The sequence below is a fragment of the Pteropus medius genome, unplaced genomic scaffold (assembly GCF_902729225.1).
Source record: "Pteropus medius unplaced genomic scaffold, Ma_sr-lr_union100, whole genome shotgun sequence".
Taxonomy (NCBI): domain Eukaryota; kingdom Metazoa; phylum Chordata; class Mammalia; order Chiroptera; family Pteropodidae; genus Pteropus; species Pteropus medius.
In genome coordinates, this window is record NW_024344378.1 from 32,320,169 (window position 1) to 32,340,174 (window position 20,006).

A 20,006-nucleotide genomic window follows, 5' to 3' on the forward strand; every position below is an offset into this window, starting at 1 on the left:
CTTTTTGGCACCAGGGACTGGTGCTCCTATGAGAATCTAATGCCTGATGATCTGAGGTGGAGCTGAGGCGGTGATGCTAGTGCTAGGGAGCAGCTGCAAGTACAGATGAAGCTTTGCTTGCTCTCTGTCATTCACCTCCTGCTGTGGGGCTTGGTTCCTAACAGGCCACTGACTGATACTGGTCTGTGGCCTGGGGTTAGGAACCCCTGATTTTAAGCATATGTTCTGTTTTAAATGAATCTTTACCCATAAAAAAGGACATTGATCTGATAATTTTCGGACACACTAAAGCTGGGCTTGTACTTGACCTGTAATTTAGTTTGGGTATGGCTCCGTCAGTCCTTGAGATTTAAGCTTGTTAATTTTGAGAGTCCATTGAAGTCTAGAGTGAGACTGGATGTCGCCACCTCTCTTCCAGGTGAGCACGAGTTCTGGAATGGCAGATTTATTTCCCAAGTCATTACTAATCCGGGCAGCCTGTGCCTGCAGGTAGCTCTGATAGATACACTTGTCACAATAATGAGTCACTTTCTTACAATAGCACAGATTAGGGACAAAGTGTTTTCCCATAAAATCTCTAGGAAAATAATTTTTAGAGGTTATACAATATATCATTTCAGGTTATAATAAATTTTATGACACCATATTTTATCATAATATTTACCTTGCTATGGTACTACATTTCTCTACTTTTACCAAAGATGGAGTGATTTGTCAATAAGGACTCTATATAGAGCTTTTAATAAAATGGTTGTAACCCCAGGACATCAGGGAATTTTATAATGACTCTAGGGAAATAGTTTTTCTATTGCAAGATACTCATTTGATTAATTTTCCCATATCTATCTTTAAATAGTTATTGGATAGTTTTGTAGATATTTTGTGTTTTTTTATCTATTTATAGATACATTACAACAACATAAAATTAGTAGAAAGTTTTATTAAATTGTTTTACTTATACTAATTTTACTAGTGTAAGTATTTGCAGAAGCAGCTCAGGAGTCCTGGATTTATTTTCCACTCTATTGTAGAGAAATGTAGTACCATAGCAAGGTGCATAGTTTTCTAATTTTGGATAAGCAATGACTAAGGAAGGAATCAAATACTAAGTTTTAAAGTGGTAGATAAGAACATGAGTCTCTTTCAACTCAAGATGCATTTTATTTTCTTTTTTTCCTACTTAAATTAATGACTATCCTGAATTAGAAAAAGATCTTGACTATTGTGGCTCCGTTTGTGTACATATTGTAGTTAAACTTATAGTAAAACAAGTTACACTGGATTGTAATGGCCTATTTACTTGTCCGTGTTACTCACTAGATGCTTAGTCCCTTGAGACAAGAGATGTGTCTTAGGCACTATTTATTTAACTCAGTTGGCTTCACTTTTCATATCTGACACCAGCTCTGCAATCATTTGTTAATGAAAGAATGAACACTTTCTCGCCTCTTTCAATTCTGATAAATATACATTTGGCAAACAGTCAGCAATCGTTAATGGATTAAAGTTTTAAGTAACCAAATAAAAAAGATCGTTGTTTAAAATTAGTTAGGCAGACATGATCTCACTGATACTGAGTGTACATTGCAGGAGTCATTTTACTACACATTTGCTAGCTAGTGCTTCATGATTGCCTTCCTTGCTCACCCTCAGAACAGCAAGAACAGCTTTATGTACCATATCTTATGTTAAAAACTGAGTGCAGAACCCAAGGGAACCAATGAGGCAAAGAGATTCAGGTTTCTAAATATAGTCATAATCCACTTTTAACCAATAAAAGAGAGTCTCAGATCAAATTTTAAAGGTATTTTCTCAGCATTTAAAATAGGAACCTCTGGAATACAACTTTTTTACTGTTACCTTAAATGATTATTTCATTAAAACAGCCAGACTTAGAAAAGTGTACCATCAAAATAATCATAGTGTTTGACTTTCTAAAGTCTGTTCCTTTTATCTACAGCTGTGCCACCCTAAACACACCCAATCCCGTCTGATCTCGGAAGTTAAGCAGAGTCGGGCTTGGTTAGAATTTGGATGGGAGACCACCTAGGAATACCAGGTGCTGTAGGCATTAAAAAAAAATAAAATAAAATAAAAATTAAAAAAAAATAAAGTCTGTTCTTTCAAAATCCAAATCTATAAGAGTTGAGTAGTCTAAACGAAAATCGAGTATGAAACACAAGTGATGTCTCTCTATTTTACAAGGAAGCTAATTTATAGAACATGGAAAGGTGAAATTTTATAACTCGAAAGTGTTTAATAATCACATCTGTAACAGAAAGAATCTCTTTTTTCTTTAGGAAATAAAAGTCACAGAATGGGAATGACTAAATTACTCACTGGCAAAAAGGCACTGACAATTTCTCTTTTATTTTTACATATCTAAGAAAGAAAATAGCAAAATATGCATTTGAATGGCTTTTAAGATATTTCATTGCTTTACAAAAAAGATATATTTTTGAGATGTGTATGTGAAAAGATGCTAGATGATGTTGAAATATGTGTTTATTTTATGACTGGGGAATAGAAATTAAACCATAGCTAGTGAGTATGAGAAGTAGCTATGTGTAATGGAGAAACATGAGAGGTTTGTGCTCAGGCATCCTGTTTCAGAGATGGGGATAAATATATGTAGAAAATAAATATAGTTTACATTTCATCATTGAAAGTGCCACATGTAGTTAATAGAGATATTAAACTGACTGGCATTCTGCCTGCTGCTGACCAGATAGGAAATTTCTAGAAGGAAGTCAGAAAGGGATCTACATCAACTGTCAACTAGCCTCCTTCTCTAACAGTTAAGGTGATATTCCTGAGTTTAGTTTAATATGACATGCTTCTATTTTTGGCCTCCTTGGTTGAGACTTTATGCATATTAACTCATATCAAGTGAAGTCTTTTTTTTTTTTTTTTTTTTTGGCTATATTTAGATGAGGAAACTACAACTTCAAAAGGTCAAGTATTCAAAATGTCAACTACTGGCAGAATTGTAATTCAAACTCTGGCCCCAAAGTCTGTGTTTAAATAATGCTCTATGCCAGTAACACTTTTATATGGTCATAAATCTCAGTAAAGTCTGTGTTGGATCCATCATTGATTTTAAGAGGTTTGTGCTAACAAAATTCTGTAATGACATCTGAGGAAATTCAGAGTTCTTTCTTTCCTTTTTTATTCATTCAAATCAAATGAAAGAGCCAAACAAACTGAAAATTATAAGATGAATAAAACTACAGTAGGATACTTTTAATTTTCTTCCTTCTTTCCTCTCCTCCCTCCCTCTCTCTCTCCCTTCCTCCCTGTCTCCTTCCTTCCTTCCTTCCTTCCTTCCTTCCTTCCTTCCTTCCTTCTCCCTTCCTTCCTTCCTTCCTTCCTTCTTCCTTCCTTCCTTCCTTCATCCTTCCTTCTTTTTTTTATTTCATGTCTTTCATTCTTTTTTTTTCTTCAAATCAGGTTCTGCCATGTACATAGCATCATCTATATTCTATAAGAACTTTATCTGTTTCCTGAGTATGGGTTTCTAACTTGAGCAGAGTAGAGTTGTGAATTGAATCAGCATCCAGAAGAGTTTGAAAATTAAGTTAATGGCAAAGTGTTTCTGTCCAAAATGGAAGCAGTGTTCAAGGATGCCTTGAGCAATATCCAACTCAGTCTTAATGATGAAACCTTAAATCCTTCCTAGCTCTAAAAATATTTTTTTCTTTAATTACTTTTCCAGAACTGTAAAGCACAAAGATATTGACACTTTAAACACAATTACATGAACTTATTTTTGGCAATTCTGTCAAGGCTTATTTAAATACCTTTTTTATTATTATTATTAAATGCTTTTACCTATTGTGACAGCATCAGTTTATTGTTTGTTTGAATATGCTTTCTTTGAGCTGATTAACACCTCCAATACACCACACCGCACACACACAGACATAGACACACACACAAGCTTTCCTTGTTTCGTCCTTTAATTTTTTACATGAGCTTATTCACAGCTTTTATATGTGTTGAAATTCATGGCTTTTGAAAACACTCATTATGAGTAGTGATTTTTTTTTCTGTAATTAGCCTTCTTTTTTATTGCTTTAGTTTATCTATTATCAACTCAATTATTTTAGTGCAAATAAGTTAAGCAAGTGAGTCCAAAACTAGGTGGTTTACATGACTACAAATGTTTTTATTTTCTGAACTTGTACTGACTTTCATTTCTTATTTTTATCATTGTAGGATGGGTTCCTCTCATTAATTTATAAACCTCTAAGGCAAAGATGGAACGATCTCTCTTTTTGTACTCCATCATGACTGGAAGCAAAAGTCTTCTCCTGATTCTTTCTGAACATATACCAGGCAATAGTATAATATTTTTGACAGCCATTTGCAATAATATGGATGGACCTTGAGAAAATCATGCTAAGCAAAATAACCCAGACAGAAAAAGTTAAAAATCACATGATATCACTTATATATGGAATATAAACCTAAAAGCAACAAATGAACACATAGACTATAGACTAGTGATTATCAAAGGGTAGGGGATGGGGGAGGGAGGAGGTAGACGGGGTTAGGGGGTTGAATATGTGGTAACAAAAAGAAATCTAACCATGGGAGGTGAACGCACAGTGTAAATATATATATATGCCTTACTGTTAAAATGTAAAGCAGAAACATTAGATTTCATTAACCAATGTCACCATATATATATCTTATATATTTTTGACAGATTTATTTCTGAGTTTAAATTACCACACTAGGTAAGTTCTAACTTCATAATATCACATGATCATATAATAGCTACCTAATTTTGAAATGCCACCGCAGGAGAGAGTCAGTGTGTAACTAGGTCCTAATTTACTTCAAAGAAGCCAATATCAATGGTTGGTGTTATCACTTTTAGGCCCTGAATCCAACCTACAATTCACCTATTACCACTCACATGCATACACGATCTTACGGGCATAACACCACTTCTACTCAATAGATCGGATTTGAAACAAACGAGTGAAGATGGTTGTCTAGTGACAATATCGTAGATCATTTTAGCGCATAGACTTTGGAATTAGAATGGCTGCCTCTGCCTAACTTGTGACTTTAAACTTCCTAGGACTGTGTTTTCTAATTTGCAAAATAGGGATAATAAGTTATAATTAATATTATGTCTGTAATGATTAAAATGGGTATTAAATCTAAAAAGCTTTAAGGCAGTGTCAGAAAGTAAGAACTCAGATATTGCACATGGCTTTACATTTTCCCCTTGTAAATAATGTAATTAAATAATAGATGTTCCATAATGATTTTTATTTCTTGTACCCTTTCATATATTTATATCAATAACTCATTACTGAAATGACACAATCATAAATGGCATTGGAAAATCTCTAGCTTAGACAGTCTTATACCATCTAAAGGCCATATCTACATAGAAACAGGCCATCTTATTTATATATATATCTCTCCTAAATTATTTAAAGAGCTAGGTTATTTGGAATGAAATTGCAGAAAATTTCAATTTATCAAAATCTATCTAGGTTGTCTAGGTGTCTGGTTATCATTCGTTTAGCTATTTACTACAATTGTTAAAATTCTTAGCAGACCAGGAATCAAGAATAAAGGGTCCTATTTTCAGATCACTAATTCTGTGATCTTGGGTGAATTGTTTATTCAATTAAATTTTTCATTAGTAATATAAGATCATTTTGCTTGATGTTCACTAGCTTAAATGAACTAATGGGATCTGGCAGTTTCTATTATTGATCAGAATAAAAAAATCAAAAACTTCCAGGTCAGAGGGATCTTACTTTATCTAGTCCAAAGATAGAAAATTGGAATGCCTATAGAGACATGTAGGTAATTAGACGGAGAAAGTATAACAATAGGTCAAATAAGATGATAAATGGCAACTGATAGTTAATGTTGGGAACGCAGGATCGAACGCTTTTAACTGCGGTTAAATGGATTCAAGAGAATCCACCTAAAGTAGCCAATAACTTCTTGCTTCCCATTTATTATTGCCACAAATAATACAGTCCAATTTTGCCAGATTTTCTGATGTTCAAATGCCAAGAAATATTACAATAAATGCAAAAAAAAAATAGATTTTCATATGAAATATTTTAAGTTTTATACTTTGGCAAAAATTTTTTTAAAAATATTTGTTTAAATATTTTATAGCCAAACAAACAGATTATTTAGGCTGCATTTAGCCCAAGAACCACCAAATTGTCACATGCTGAAATACAGCTTCCCATTTGATGCTTGAATTCCTCTACAACATCCCTAAGAAGTGATTATTAAGTTTATGCCTATATAGTCAATTTGATGTCTTGATCAACAATTCCAATATTTGGGCAATTTTGATAGAAAATTATTTTATTGTATTATTTTGGCTAAAAATTAGCCTCAATTATGTGTATATGTTTGTGTATGAGAGAGAGATATTGCTTCTCTTAAACCCACAATAGAAATCTAACATGCTTATTCTTTTATCTATTGGAGAAAATTGTCACATTCCTGCTCTCACAACAATACCAAAGTTTTTTCTTATTTCAATTATTTTACATAAAGTTGGACTTTCTTCAATTTTTTGGTGGAAACTGCTAAATTGATAGACTTTGTCTGTATTCTTAGAAGTGTTCTGGACAGAGCTAATTTCTGTCATCCAGCTGTAACCAACCAATCAGTATAGTGCTGAAAGGCTATCTTTTTATCACACCACTATAACACATAAAAAAAATCTCATTTTGGAATTATTTTGCTATTTAAATTAATTATTGCAACTATCCTATTAACATTACTATCTTTTTTATTTCTAGAATTTTTTTTTCAGAAATTATGCCACTTGACCCAATAATGAGCTATCCTCAGATTTCTGCATTCAGTAAAATTTCTCAAGACTTAGGCTCAAATACAATAGTATTTCCCAAAAGTGAAACATTTTTCAAGTCATCATTTACATTTTTATGTTTTATATATTTAGTGTTTTTTATCACAAATTTGGACAATAATCTACGTGGTTATTTTAAAAATCAAAAACATTTATTACATTTATTATATTATTTTGTCATTTAAAAAAACTATTTATTAAAAATAGAAAGACTACATTGACAAAGATTTTTTCTAGCTCAGTAGGAGTTTGATGTAGCTCACATTTATCTTAAGTAGCACAGAGTTCATGGGATTCCAAATATGGGATTTGGAATAATATTGAAGAGCATATCAAAGTCAAGTTCTCTTTTTTGCTCTAAATTAATACATAGACTTGTTTGAGAAGAGGGCTTTGGAATCGACTCGACAACAGCCAATTACATCATTGTCTATGCTCAACACTAGTCACTTCTCAATGGCTTTTTATTGTATTCTAATTTTTTATTTTTCACCCTGACACTCTGTATATTCTTCCTTTGAAGGAAATAGCCTGTGTATCTCTAAGAACAGTATAGGTTCCATTTTTTGATTTAGTAATAAGTCATTGTATAAGAGGCTAGTGCCCTGCCAAGGACATAAGGATACTTATTAATGTAAGGTGGTGAGGTAATGTTACCCTGAGTGAGTCATATAATGTGGCATTTTCAGCCCTTAGCAATGCATCATCCACATCTTCCCTACATCTCTGCTAAGGGCTTAATGAGGTCATTCACGGACATGCAGTTTTAGCCACAACTTGAGAGTGATTTATCACTAACTTCACATAGAAAAGTTTCCTTCATATGTTTCTGGGGGAAATAGGTGGTATGCTGAGTGTCCATGTGAGTATTTTTATTAGATTTATATAAATCCTATTACGGTGGAAGGGGCAGTGAGAGATATGAATTTTAGGCCCCTTCCTCAGTTTCCTAGATGCATGAATTTGTTAAAGGATAAGATCGAGTGATAACCTTTCCCCTTCAATACCCAAAATGAACACGCTTGTGATGTGAGTGCACTTTTTAGCCCCCCAAAACCCAAAAGTACCTCAGTTCTCTATCTAAATTTCCATTTGAACTTGTTCTGAAATTCAGTTCTTCATGACCTCCATATTTTTTCTAATCACTCAGGATCCAAATATCTCATCTTGTTTTCTTTCTACCACATCTTTTCCTGCCAAATCACAGCTCTGAAAATTTTGTATTCCTTATCCCTACTTTTGCTTCTGTCCTACCAAACATTTCAGGAGAAAGTTGCATGTTTTTGCTGACTAGCTTTATTCTAGTATGTGGGGAAAATGGAGAGATGCTGGTCAAAGGGTATAAACTTTCAGTTATAAGTCGAATAAGTTCTGAAGATCTAATGCACAGCATGGTGACTATAGTTAATAATATTGTATCGTATACTTGACATTTGCTGAGAGTAGATCATAAGCATTCTCATTACACAACCACATGGGCGCTCACACGGCTTTTTCAGTCTTTATCTATGTAAGATATTTTTGTTTACCCGGAACTGCTGGCTCTAGTATTTGTCGTTTTGATCTGTAATTCCTTTCTATTCTCTTACATAGAACAAAACATGCTGTTATAAGAATTAAAATATATATATATTTGGCAAGTATTTCTTTTGACTATAAATCTAACTATTATAATGAAAGGTTAACAATAGATTGAACCAGCTAAAAGTCCTTACCTTTTCTCTATATACTTCTGCAAGTCCACTGGTCACCAGAGTTCTTTCCTATGTCTTCACTCTCTAGTTACCCCCTTACTCTCCATTAGAATACTAGATTCTAGTAACTTCGTTCTGTTTTGTTGCCTATTATTGGCATTTATTTATGTGTCCAGCCCTTAAGATATGTGCTTCCTATTTGACTAGTACCTATTATGGGCACTGTTGTTTAATAAAGTGGAGTGCAAACAGTATGGGTCCTAGGGACACAAACCTTTACTTGTAAACTTATGTGAATTTGGACAATTTGTTTAATATTCCTAAATTGTAGTTTCCTTATTTGAAAAATTGAAAGAAACTTGATATATCAAGGACTTTTATCAGTTTTCTATTGCTATATAGCAATTTTTCACAAAATTACCAACTTAAAATAATACAAACCTATCATCTCACAGTTTCTGTTTTCAGAAGTATGGGCAAAGGTTTACTGGATCTTCTATTCAAGGACTCACCAGGCTAAAATTAAAGAGTCAACCAGGACTACAATTTCACTTGGGGCTTGGAATCCACTTCCAAGATCACAGGTTCGGTTCTATGTGGTGGTTAAGACAGAGATCTTTGCTTTCTTGCGTGCTTGCTGTCAATCAGACACCTATCCTAGCTTCTAGATGCCATGTGCTGTTCCCTCTGCAAAGTCATACTTTGTTCCCTCAAGATCAACATAAAAATCTATCATACTTCAAGTTTCTTTGATCTCTTTTAATAGCTCACCTAATTGAGTCAGGTGCACCCTAATCTGCCTATTGCTTAAATCAAAGCCAAATAATTGGAGATATTAATATGCCTGCAAAAATCTCTTTGGTTATATAAAGTAATGTAATCCTGAGAGTAATATTACATTATATTTCCAAGTCCTTCTTAAGAGAGGGGATAATTCAGAACATGGACACCAGAGAATGGGAATCATCTTAAAATTCTGCCTTCTACAGACATTTAATTCATAAAATTACTATGAAGGTTAAATTATAATGCATGTAAAGTACTTGATATTATGTCTGACTCATAGTAGATGTTTAATAACTTTTAACTCTTGTTATCATTATGATTTTACCATCAGCTAATTATCATTATTCCTGAGTCCTTTCTCTATAACCTGTAGGAGAATGGTACTCAACCCATTTTTCCAAACTCAGAACCCTTATTCTACCTTGGTTTCTATATCCTAGATCCTAGTAATCAAAAGACTAGTAAGTTGATTACTGACCTTTTAATTCTCTGGTTTAGATTTTGGTAGCATCTGACTTGTTTTCTTAAAAAACAGCAAACCTGCACATATTCTCATAATGTGAGTAACGCCAAATTTCTATTACATGGTCTAATGAAACATGAAGTGCTAGTCAAATACAACCTTATGGCATGAAGTACCACTTGAGCAACTGAAATGATAATCTAGAAAAGAGATTGTAAACTGCTTAAAAGTATGGAATTTTAAGAGTAGGGGAATGAGGCAAACTAGAAGATGGGAGAAACAGGGAAGAGGCAGATAAAACTTTGATTTGCTAGTAGTTAGTCTGAGTGCTTCTTTTGTTTATTTTCAACTTAATGACCCCCTTGAATTGTTTTTGCTCAAATATTAAGGCAAATTGAAATGATTTGTGTTCCTCACTTTTACTTGTAGAAATGAATGAGAAGTTTCTGGGTTTTGAGCTGAAGAAAACAACTTTTCTCTCATTATTTACATCAGGGCAGTTGCAGGTCACAACTGAATGCTTGGCAGGCCACCATTTGAGCCTTTTGATTAATTTTATTGATGAAGTGTTACTTTTAAAACAACTGCTATTATTTTCATGCTCTAAACAGTAAATGTTGTAATCTAGAGAACAGCCTACAGTAGTCTCATCACTCTATCCTTGACAGTCTTCAGAGGGAAATTCCCAAAGAGAAAACAGGGATTTGTCATATATTTCATCCCATGCACTCAGTAAATTATATGTTTCATGGTTGGTAATGTAAGTGACGTGCTGAGCTTAAGCTAATGAATTTCCATTGTAAACAGCACTGCCACATTTTTTTTCCCTTTATACTAAGCTCTGAGCAGGTGGTATTTTCTAATCATTTATATTCAGTTCATCTGCTGTCATGAGGAAGAGGGATCAGAGATGTGAGCTGTAGCTCGTGTGGTAAAATGAGGATGAATAGAATAAGGTTGTGTATGCTTTGATCAGGAAAACATTTAATTTGGAATCCATGACAACAAAAGTGTGAGGTGGGGCTGGACCCTGTCCTCTGTCATGAAAAAGTAATTCAACAACATCTAGCAAGCCTTAGGCTAGGTTCTTGTCACTATTGAGAAATGATGAATTAAAGCACAGAATAAAGAGTAGCAATGGAAAGCCACTGTCCCTGATTGATAAAACAGTTTTTCTGTGGGTATTGCAAACTGAATTTCCAAAACTGAGCTAAATGTTTGTGTTCACAAAGTGTCATATTTTAATCATTATCATAACCCTTATGTTCCTGATATTGTCTCTTTAACCAATTACCTTCCTCATAGACTAGATCTTTACAGACCATATTACTTTCACTTTTTTTCTCAATTACCTTGTTTAATACTTGAGAGCTGGTATGTGATTTGATTAGAATATACTGAAACAAAAATAAAAATATTGCCCTTTCGCTTTGTTACTGAGGGATTTCAAAGCTACCAAATCCTTAGACTATAATATGCTCAATCATATCCTTGTTTTTAATGTCTGACATTATGTTAGCAGATTAATTCATTGTAAGATACTCTATTACAGCTGTAAATTGAAATTAACAAGGTAGAGTTGTTGATCTTTTGTTAGAATAGCTTTTATAAGTAACAATTTCATTATTCTCGAGAGCTGATTATTGTTCAGGGTATACAAATATCGAATCATTATGTTGCATACCTGAAACCAATATAATTTTACATGTCAATTATATATCAATAAAAAAATGCACTGATAGAGAAATAGAAACAATTTTCTTTTTGGGAATAAAGCCATTCTACTTTTCTTTTAAATACTTTGGGGAAAAGTTTCACAATTTCAAGGCAAAATTTGAGAATAGGTACAAATATGTTAATTACTGGAATGAGATATTAGGAGAATTAGTTTTCAAGTGGAAAGCCATTCAGGATGCACCAATTTATATGACGGTTACCTGTATTAAAATTATTATTTACCAGCAAAATGTGGGATGTATCAGTCACAATAAAAAAGTTAATCAAGACCATGTTTTATTCATGGTAATTTCTGACTTAATGTTCATTTACTTGTAGAGTGTAAATGAATGAATAAGAGAGAAAAGTAGACTTGATAGGGAGTAAAACTAAGTCCTCCTTGCTATGTGATAAAACTCTGGAACACAAACCCACCAGAGATTAAGACAGATGTACTCTCTGTGACTTTCTACCTTACCAGCAAAATCCAACATATAATAATTTTGCATAGTTCTTAAAGTTTAATGACTTGTTTGCATGGTTACTATAGAAAGACATTTAGGGATGTTAATGAAAAAGACTTTTTTTTTTCTAAAAGCCATTGTAATATCTAAAAAGAATACAAAAACTATGGTTATAATTTTCTACATTGTGTAATGCTAAGCTATTTTACAAGAGAAATTAGCTGCCCCTGGATTATTCTCTCTCTCTTCTCTGTCTCTGTCTTTAATATCTAGAAAAATCTCCTCAATGAATAAGAAATTATGAAAGAAAGAAATAATTTCTCTCAACAACATGGAAATTTCTTTTGAGGCTATAAATAGATAAGAAAAAAATTATTGCATGTATACCATTCAGTGTAAATAATTATACCTCAAAGTTTGAGGGGACCTGAAGTTAAAGAACATCTAAATCAATGAAATCAGGAAAGGCTTTCCTGAGAACCAAATTATCTTTAAGAATATCACAATGGCAGAAACAGACATTCATGGAAGAAAAAAAGAGTAAAAAATAAAAGCATTTTGAAAGGCAGGGATAGCATGATAGACACAGTACAGTGAAACTCTGGCTGACAGGAACCCAAGGAACTGTAGCTGCTGAGGAGGCTTTCAAAGAACTACGTGCTATCCACAGGAAAAGGCATTATGTTCTTGTGAAGGTGAGTGAAATACAAAAAGACTTTCTTCAAGATGGTAATAATAAAGCTAATATTTATTGAATGCTTACTTACCAAAAAAATATATGTCTTAACTCACTTCTCACAGCAAACCTATGAGGCAGGTCTTATTGTTAATTCCATTATATAGAAGAAAAATATATCAACACAGAACAATTTCATAACTTCTCAAAAGACAGAGATGATAAATGATACAGTGGGGATTCAAATCCAAACAGCCTGACTCAACACCCAATAATAATCACCATGCCATATGCTACTCAAGATAGTTATTTTAGAATTCAGCATAATATCAAGAGGAATAGGTCAAATCTCATTACAATGAAATCAACTTAAAGCTCAGGAAAATCCATTCCCACCCATCAGAAAGAAATAGCCTTTTGGGAGAGGAAAAAAACTTTTTTTTTTTACCCTGAATGTGCCACCATCTCCTTCATTAAATTGCTGCTGCATCTTGTCGTGGTGGAGAAATATTCATTCATATCAAGAGCTGCTAAATTGAAAGTGAAGTATGCATCGTTGATGCAAGGAAAAATGCAAGGTGCAAGTACCAGTTAGAAATTCTTAATATAATAACATTGATTCACTCTTTAGACACAGACATATGTAACCAGAAACTAGAAGTGGCAATGAAATATCATGGAGAAAAGGTAATCTCTAGTAGAAAACCTGAACATAAGCACAAAGGAGAACAAAAAGTTGAATGGGGAAAGTTTTCTGAAGAAGAGCCTTTTTTTTTCATGCCCTAAAAGTGTGAACTAAGAAATAATTAGGGGTCTGCTCATTATCTCTATTTTTAGAGAAAAGAATGAGATTATTTAATTCCCTTCTCTGTCATGCAAAACATTTTATTTCAAAGGGATAGCATATTATTTGCCTGGTGTATTCAAGTCATAAATTTCTCCTTTTGAATACTAATAACAATGAAACTTTAAAATGGTATGTTCTCATTTTTATGTTTGAAATTTTGCTTCTTACTTTTAATGACTTTCAAAATAATATAGACAACTTGCTCTGGTCCATTTTTATGCTGTAGTTCATTGATAAAAGTTCTATCCTCTTTCCTTGTTTTATTTCAGTTTTCTCAAATTCAACTTTTTTTTTTTTTTTCAAAATTCCTTCTATCCAAGAAGGAGTATTGGTTTCTTGTAGGTCAAGGGGAAGATAGCTGGTCTAAAATTATCTTTACAGTATATCTCCCTACCCTCTACTTCCACCCAGAATAATGTCTGTCTGGAGAAGGAACTCAAACAATAACAGGCTCTAGTGTATACAACTGGTACATGAGTGAATGGCAAAAGGATGAGCAGAAGAGTCAGACCTGAACATGAATGAAGATGGATCCTCATAATAGCATATTATCTAGTGCAGAAGTACCAAAGAATTTACTCAAGTACCCCATTAAAGGATCAGTATTTGAATTCCTGTCACTGAAGTAATGCAACCCAAAGAATCGACAGAGAGAAGAATGAGATAGCAAGAAATTAAATGAAGAAGCGTTTCCTTCAGTTGCACTCTAATGCAACAAAAAATTCTTGAAGCGCCTTGGGAGAAGAAATATTCTAGAACTAGACCACCTCTCTTACACATTTGTCAGCTAGGTATATACGCGAACACTGAGCAGTGGCCATTCCAAGCAGCCCACTCTTTCTTAAACCTGCTCTGGATAAACAGAAAGGAAATAGGAAAATCTAGTTCTAATCTAATTCCTTACATTAAACTAAAGCGACCTTATATTTTGGTAATTTCCTCACGATACAGTTACCAATAGAAAAGGAGATTCACAAAAGCATTGTGAAAACACAGAATTGTTTTTCTTGACAGCTGGAAGATTTTTAAATAAGGAACATCAAAATAAAAAAAAAAACCTGGGTTCCATTTATATTAAAATATAAAACTTTTATGTCTTAAACATATACATGCACAATAAATTTAAAGGTGAATTTATAAACTAGGATAAATCTTTTTGCAATGTATATAGTAGCAGACCCACTGACTTAAGGTAACAATATTTTTGGTAAAGGGGACATATAAATGCAATGAGAATTTTATTTTAAAATAATGGTTCTGAGTTCAATAGATAAATATGTTAGGTAGCTAGTCAGACATGAGTAAGGGGGTAACAAAGGTATAGAGGCCCAAGCAAAGAACACCCTATTGGTAGTTATAGAATTCCTCTTGCATTCCCAGAGACAAAGGATAGGATGGCCATAATCTTAGCTGGTATAATCTGGCCACAAATGCCTGTGCAGAAGGCACTACATTAATTTACCCACGATCTAATGCTTGTTATACTGTCATTTTAATACTATGTTTTTGCCTGGAAGTTCATGAATCTAATCATAACAGACTGAATTCTGGATAAGCACATGTGCAATAGGCAAAGTGTTATACAGTAGCCAGATGTCAATCATTTAAGAACACCTTTGGAACCACCCAACATGGCCCAAATATAATTCAGAGATCTCTACTTTTGGATTGTTGTTTTACAGCTCTTCACTAAAACCGTGTGCCTCCTTGGAGTGTGCTTTGTTTTTCTAAGATATATTTTCAATAAATCTTTTCTAAATCTCACTGATCTGTAATTCTATACTGACTCAATGAGGAAGAACCGAGGAAAAATGCTAATTACACTTCTACACTGTTAATTACTCTTATACCCTATCACCTGCCTTTGGAGAGATACCGAAGTTCAAATCGCCCCAATGCTAACAGATATATTTATAGGAAAAAAGTATCTTTTTCCCAACCTAACACCATGCCCCCCTCAAAAAAGAATTTAAGTATGGGATATAAATTTAAAAATAAAACAAAACAAAACAAAACGAACAGGTTTTATCTAAATATTTTTTTAATGTAGAAGAATGTCTTTAAAAGCATGAGTTAGATAAAACTATTTTGAACAAAACAACATAACAAGCATAATATAAAATAAAAAACTGAAAAATTGGCTTACTTTAAAAACAGGAATATCTGACTATCAAAAGATGCCATTAAAACAATGAAAATACAAAAAAAAAAAACAGAGAGTTTTTGCTTCACACATATCTGACAAAGACTTTATATCTAGAATATATAAAGAACTTGCACAAATCAATAAAAAGCAGACAACCCAATAGAAAAATAAGCAAGAGAAGGAATTATTAACTTTATAAAAATAATAGTCAAAAAGACTAACAAACACATTTAAAAGGCATTTGCTACCTTTAGTCCTGAGGAAAATATATATTAAAATCACAATTCAAGACCAGTTTATAACTACCAGAATGCCTAAACTAAAAAGAACTGGCCTTATCATGTATTGTTAAGGCCATGGAACAATTGGAACTTCCTTTCATTTTTGGTGGGAATGTAAATTGGTACAGACATTTTGAAAAACCTGTAACATTAGAAAACAGTGAACATAAGTGTTTCCTACTTACGACTAACTTATGGCTATATATCCTTATTTACATTTACCAAAAGAGTTTTGAAAATATTCATAGCAGCACTGTTTGCAATAGCTAGTAATAATGCATTTATTTTTTAAAAAGTGAAAGAATAAATTAGTTGTGGTATTCTCATACAATGTAACACTATATGGCAGTGAGATTTAATGAACTATGTACTCAACAATCTGAACAAATCTCAGGAGCAAAATGTTTCACAAACAAAATTATTTTACTAAAAGAACTTTTTTTTTACTTAAAAAAGTGGAAAACAGAAAACAATTTAAATATTTAACCAAAGAGTAAATAAATTAGGGTTTTTCCATGGTATCAATGGAATACTATGCATTATTACAATGAAAGCATAGAGCAGGAGTCAGCCCCCTGGCCAAATCCAGTCTGCTGCCAGTTTTGTAAACAAAATTTTATTGGAACACAAGTATGCTCATCCACACACATAGCATCTATAACTACTTGCAGTCCACCATAGCACAGCAGTAACACAGAGCGAATGGCCCACAAAGCCTAAAATGCTTATTATTTGAAACTTTCAAGGAAAAGTTTGCCTACATTGTCATAGAGGAACAATTAATATTATGAAAATAGTTAAGAATCAATTGAATACACTTACAAAAACATCCAAAATAGTTCTTGCTTTTCATAAACAGATAAATAAAATGAAATAAAATCATAAAATTTCAAAAGTTGACAATACCAAATGCTGGTGAGGATGTGAAACAACCAGAACACATTCTTTGCTGATGGGAATGCAGAATTGCAAATCAACTTTGGGAGACAATTTAGTGATTTCTTACAAAACCAAAAATAATTTTCCCATATAATTCAACAATCACATTCCTTGGTATTTACCCAAAAGAGTTTAAAACGTGTCCATACAAAAACCTGCACACAAATGTCTATAGCAACTTTTTTATAATTGCTAAAACTTGAAAGCAAGTTCTTCAGTTAGTGAATGGATAAACAATGTAGTACATACAGACAATAAAATTCTATTCAACCTTAAAAAGAAACGAGCTATCAACCGATGAGAAGATATGGACACAACTTAGATACATGTTACTAAGTGAAAGAAACCAATTTGAAAAGACTGCATACTGCGTAATTCCAACTATAAGACATTCTGTAAAAGACAAAGCTATGGAGACAGTAAAAAGACTGTCACCAGGGTTTTTTTGTGGGGGAGATGTAGGGGTGGGGGTGGTGGAGATGGGAGAATGAATAGGCACAACACAGGATTTTTTAAATGGTGAAAGTACTCTGTATGATACCATAATGATGGATACATGTTACTATACATTATAATGTATAATCTTATATATTTCCAAATCCAAAGAATATACAACCTCAAAATTGAACTATCGTGAAAACTCTGGCGTTTAGTTGATTATGATGTGCCAATGAGGTTTATCAGTTTTACCCTTATGATGAGGGATTGACAATGTGGGAGGCTATGTACTTTTCCTTCAGTTTTGCTGTGAACCTAAAATTGCTCTAAAAAATAATGCTTTAGTAAAAAAAAAAAAAAAAATCCCTAAGTTCTAGTTTTTGTTAAGAGTAGAAATCAAAACAGAACAATCGACAATGTGTGAATTGTTGCTATGGAGATAAATTCTAAATTTTAGAGAAGCTCCTTTTTAAATATTAAATAATAAAGTCTCTGAAGTGTAGAATTTTTAGAAATAGCAAACACAAAATTTGAAATGAAGCCTTAATCAAAATAAAAGGTCATATCTGTAGATATTAAGTAAATGTTAAAGTGTTAAAATTATGTGATAAATTTGATATTTGTTCAAGACGTAAGCTAATTTTAGATTCATAGACTCTCAATGCAGGAAATAAATTTAAACGTCATCTCAGTCAAGCACCCATCATATGCTTTTATGCCTACCATTATATCTGTAAAAATTAACTGTTGGATCTGGCTTAAATGTCTCAGAAATTTGTGAATTAATTTCTAAAAAAGAGTGTTTACGGCCATGCCACCTTGAACACACCCAATCCCGTCTGATCTCGGAAGCTAAGCAGGGTCAGGCCCGGTTAGTACTTGGATGGGAGACCACCTAGGAAGACCAGGCGCTGTAGGCATTAAAAAAAAAAAAAAATTCCTCATAAGGCAAATCTATTTTTGGACATTTCTAATTTCTGGGAAGTTTTTAGTATTGAGAGAAAAAAATGTGTCTTGGTTTTCCTCTTCAATAATGGCAAATTACTCCAAATAATTCATTTTCATATTGCCTTACATGCTACCTTTGATCTTGGACTCACTTTGACAACTAATCTTAAATTTAAACTTTTGATATTATTTCCAAATTATATCTAAGCTTTCAAGATCACTACTTATATAAACAAATGAATGACCATTCTCTAATATGATTTGAAGAGGGTAACAAGTCTTCTGCATTTTACATAGATGTGATTTAGATACTTGAAAAAAATACGTTGCCATATTTTATGCCTAAAGGTAATAGTCATTTAATCAACACGTTTCTTATTGATTTCCTATTATAGTTCTTGAAGATGAGCATTTAAATGCAAAAAAGACAAATTTCATCCTTTCAGAACTTACATTCCATAGCTAAAAAACATAATAGAAGCACATAAAAATAACTAAATAATATAATTTCAAAAATTAATTAAATATACAAAGGAAATAAAAATGTGCAATGGAATAAAGACTTATGGGGTTTGGTTATTCAAGGAAGATCTTTTTGAAGAAATGATTTTTAAATTAGCATGAATAAAAGAGGGTGTCAGCTTTGCAGTGCCTCAAATTAGAGATCTCTCCACTAGGCATATCAGCAGGGGCAAAGGCTTTGAGGTAGGAACAAGTGTAGCCCATTCAGGGGAGAACCAGGAAGAAGCTAGTATGTCCGTTGAATGTTAACAAAGGGAGAAAATATTAGTATATTAAGACAGAGAGATAAGTAGATACCATTCTAAGTACAATGGGAAGACACTGAGATAGATGAGAGGTATGATTTAATTGAATTTTTGGATACCATCTCAAATCCCCAATGCATTTCTGTTCTGTTAGAGTAATTCATTTTCTCTAGGGATAAAACAGACTTTATGTCCCCTTGACGTAATATTTTTCTGTGAAGGAGAATAAACAGATTATAAGGGGCCCACGGATGAAAGCAGAAAGACTATTTAGGAGGTTACGATAGCAGTCCAAGCCCAAGGTAATAATTTGACTTGGATTAGGATAGAAGCTGTGGAAACTGAGAAGTGGGCAAATTGAGGATATATTTTAGAAACGAGTTTAATGTAGGGTAGAGGAGGCTGAAGGAAAGAGTGGAATCAAGGACTGACACCTCCTTTTGGAACTCAGTTTTTGGAAGACTGATAACATCGACTAGACAGGGAAAGCTTAGTAAAGTGAAGGAATGGGTGTACAGGGGAAGGTGGTGGACACATATCGTCAGTTGGGTTTGTTACATATTACATTTCAGATAAACATAACTTATTTAAGTGAAGATATACAAATGCATATTATACATAATGCATTGTGAGGTCAATTTAGTGGAATGTGACTGTTTTTTTTAAATTAATTAAATATAATAAAATAGGAAATACACGGTTTTATCATATGTAATAAAGAGTAATTTTATTTTGTGATTTTTTTATGTTTCAGTTATTAATTCATAGATACATGTGCAGTGGATCGCAATGTAAAAGGTGTTTCTTATTCTAAGTCACAGTCAAAGAAATCTGAAAACCACTGACCTGCGTAGAATTTATGCTGGAATAAAAAAACACTTTTCAAATGGTATCAAATTTGTTTAGACATGTTTTTCAAGGAATAGTTATGTCATATTCCATTTTATTTTATTGTTTTGCATATATGTGC

The 20,006-nt window shown here is 32.9% G+C and overlaps 1 non-coding gene and 1 pseudogene across 1 annotated transcript; both read left to right on the forward strand.

The window, feature by feature from the left end:
* Window positions 1–1,952: 1,952 nt before the first annotated feature.
* Window positions 1,953–2,071, forward strand: LOC120610063 (uncharacterized; annotated as a pseudogene).
* Window positions 2,072–18,122: 16,051 nt separating this feature from the next.
* Window positions 18,123–18,241, forward strand: LOC120610158 (5S ribosomal RNA). The gene has a single exon (XR_005654878.1). It is a non-coding gene; the product is annotated as a 5S ribosomal RNA (ribosomal RNA).
* The last annotated feature ends 1,765 nt before the right edge of the window (window positions 18,242–20,006 follow it).